The sequence below is a fragment of the Aegilops tauschii genome, chromosome 2, assembly GCF_002575655.3.
Source record: "Aegilops tauschii subsp. strangulata cultivar AL8/78 chromosome 2, Aet v6.0, whole genome shotgun sequence".
Taxonomy (NCBI): Eukaryota; Viridiplantae; Streptophyta; class Magnoliopsida; order Poales; family Poaceae; genus Aegilops; species Aegilops tauschii.
Genome location: NC_053036.3, coordinates 526,387,220 through 526,390,918, shown reverse-complemented (window position 1 = coordinate 526,390,918; position 3,699 = coordinate 526,387,220).

Genomic DNA, 3,699 nt, shown 5'->3' with positions numbered 1-3,699 from the left:
GCCCTTCTTATAGCGTTGCTAGTTGCAGGTGAAGTTGAAGTTCGTTCCATGTCGGAACATGGATATGTTGGGATATCACAATATCTCTTATTTAATTAATGCATCTATATATTTTGGTAAAGGGTGGAAGGCTCGGCCTTATGCCTGGTGTTTTGTTCCACTCTTGCCGCCCTAGTTACTGTTATACCAGGATTATGTTCCTTGAGTTTGCGTTCCTTACGCGGTCGGGTGATTTATGGGACCCCCTTGACAGTTCGCCTTGAATAAAACTCCTCCAGCAAGGCCCAACTTTGGTTTTACCATTTGCCGCCTAAGCCTTTCCCCCCGGGTTTTCGCGAGCCCGAGGGTCATCTTATTTTAACCCCCGGGCCAGTGTTCCTCTGAGTGCTGGTCCAAACTAGAGCACCGTGCGGGACCGTCCCTTGGCAACTTGGGTTATGTTGGTACCTGTACGCTTTGCTTATCCGGTGTGCCCTGAGAACGAGATATGTGCAGCTCCTATCGGGATTTGTCGGCACATTCGGGCGGCTTTGCTGGTCTTGTTTTACCATTGTCGAGATGTCTTGTAAACCGGGATTCCGAGACTGATCGGGTCTTTCCGGGAGAAGGTTTATCCTTCGTTGACCGTGAGAGCTTATGATGGGCTAAGTTGGGACACCCCTGTAGGGTATTATCTTTCGAAAGCCGTGCCTGCGGTTATGAGGCAGATGGGAATTTGTTAATGTCCGGTTGTAGATAACTTGTCACTTGACCCAATTAAAATACACCAAGTGCGTGTGTAACCGTGATGGTCTCTTCTCAGCGGAGTCCGGGAAGTGATCACGGTCTGTGTTATGTATGACGTAAGTAGGTGTTCAGGATCACTTCTTGGTCATTGCTAGATGACGCCCGTTCCGTTGCTTCTCTTCTCGCTCTCATTTGCGCAAGTTAGCCACCATATATGCTTTTGCCGCTGCAGTTCCACCTCATTGCACCATCCTTTTCCTACCAGCTTAAATAGTCTTGATCTCGCGGGTGTGAGATTGCTGAGTCCCCGTGACTCACAGATTCTACCAAAACAGTTGCAGGTGCCGACGATGCCAGTGCAGATGATGGCGTCGATCTCAAGTGGGAGTTCGACGAGGAACGTGGTCGTTACTATGTGTCTTTTCCTGATGATCAGTAGTGGAGCCCAGTTGGGACGATCGGGGATCTAGCATTTGGGGTTATCTTATTTTCATCTGGATTTCGACCGTAGTCGGTCTTTATGATTGTATTTTGGATGATGTATGATGATATTTATTTATGTATTGTGTGAAGTGGCGATTGTAAGCCAACTCTTTATCCCATTCTTGTTCATTACATGGGATTGTGTGAAGATGACCCTTCTTGCGACAAAACCACTATGCGGTTATGCCTCTAAGTCGTGCCTCGACACGTGGGAGATATAGCCGCATCGTGGGCGTTACAAGTTGGTAATCAGAGCCATCCCCGACTTAGGAGCCCCCTTCTTGATCGAATCGCTGGCGTTGTTGAGTCTAGAAAAAAAATGTTTTGAGTCTTAGGATTATATATATCGGAGAGTAGGATTCTTTTTACTCCTCAGTCCCTTCGTCGCTCTGGTGAGGTCTCCTGACGTAGAAGTTTTGACTACTCTGTCCTCAAATTTCACTAAAAAAAATTTTAGGATCACGCGGGTATCTTGGAATCGTTCCGATGGATTTGTGATGAGAACATTGTTCTTGGTGCCTCCTGACATTTAGGGGTTGTGGCAGTGTCCCGGGGAGTTGAGCTCCGAGGTGTTGTCGTCACAATTTTATCGTTGCAGTTCTGGAATACCTGAGTTTCGCCGACATCGAAATCTCTTTTATGCAGTTGTTGGTGAGATCACCTCGACGCCACCCAGTACTGGGGCGGGAGTTCGGGAGTATTGCCATAACTTGTATAACGGATGTTTTTCGAAGGTTGAGGTAAACGATTTCCGAAGGTTTCTTGGTTATGTGTTGACGGATGGATACAGCTGGATCTAGGGATTGCTAGTTTGGGTGATATATTTTGTCTCCCCTGTATCTCCTACACCAGATTGCATAACCAGAAAGTTTTGGGAGTTTATAAGTGGGAATTCAAGTAGCCTTAGGATATCTTTCCGACAGACGCATGATATGAGATTGGGGTTCGACGTCTAGTGGTCTGCCTTTCCACTGTTGATTTTACAATGGTCTCGTTGTGTCTTAAAGAGTCCATGGCTTTGCCGACTCAGGGATGCTTCGTATGTCATGTGCACAGCCTTGTACATGATGGTGCTGTACGATTGAGCCCGTGTGGGCCCCACCACGAAAACTTCGGACGAAATATCTATCATATGTTTGTTCCGGCTTATTCTGCAAGCCAATACTTGTTTTATTTTGTATTGTGGTATTCGAGTTACTTCGAATTCATATGTTCATTCCATATCTTTTTCAAGTGGCTTCTCAACTTATGGAAGTGTGATGATTTACTACGGAATTCATTCGTTCATCTTCGTTCGAATGTTTATTGTGAAGACTATATGTTGCAATTTCTGTCCGTTGATTCTACTTATCTATTTGTCTATCAAGATGCTAACGGATGTCACCCTCTTCAGGATGGCTCCGCCAACGCGTCAGAATCCGGATCGCGCTAAAGGGAGTCAAGCGAACCCTCCGCCACCACCTCCACCTCCGGAGGCATGGCAGGCTATCATGGCAGCCACCAACGCCAATGCTCAGATGATTCTACAACTCTTGCAAGAACGTACTCAAGGGCAAGGCAATCAAGGCAATCAAGGTCAAGGCAACAATCAGTTTCACTTTGCCACTCTCAACCAGTTTCTCGCAAATCAGCCCAAGTCTTTCAGCTACTGTGCCGAGGCTACGGATGCCGATGATTGGCTCGTGGACATCAACAAGCATTTTGAATGTAGCAATGTCAGGCCTGAGGACTATGTCAAGTTCGCTTCTTTCCAGCTCAAGGACCAAGCTGCTGATTGGTATCAACAATACAAAGATTCCAGAGGAGGTCGTGTGATCACTTGGACTGACTTCTGTCGGGACTTCAAAGCGCACCACATTCCACAAAGTGTTGTTGAGAGCAAGCGTGAGGAGTTCCGCAATCTCAAGCAAGGAAACATGTCTGTGTATCAATACAACATTCAGTTTCAGAAACTTGCTCGCTTCGCTAAACAAGACGTTCCTGATGAGAAGAGCATGATCTATCACTTCAGAGGTGGCATTAAAGAGGATCTGCAGTTAGCTCTTGTTCTTGTTGAGCCTACTCACTTTGATCAATTCTACAATATGGCACTGAAGCAAGAGGCTGCTCAGCTCAAGTGTGAGGCTTCTAAGAAGAGAGTCAGAGACGCAGTTCAGTCTTCTTCTTCCTCACTTGTGACAGCTAAGCAACAGAAGTTCTGGTTGCCTCCTCCTCCTCCGTTTCGTCAGCCTTACCAGCAGAAGAACAAAGGTGGCCATGGTTCTTCCAACTCTGGCTATCAGAACAAGTCTCAGAATCAAGCTCCAAAGTCCAATGCTCCTTATCACCGTCCACTCTCAGAGGTGACTTGCAACAAATGTCAGCAGAAAGGTCACTATGCTAACAAGTGCTTCAACCAGAGGCGTCTTCCTCCTCCTCCTCCTGTCAGATCTTCCAGCAATGCAGTGGTCAAGCATAATCCAAAGTCTGCAAAGGTGAACATGTTGAATG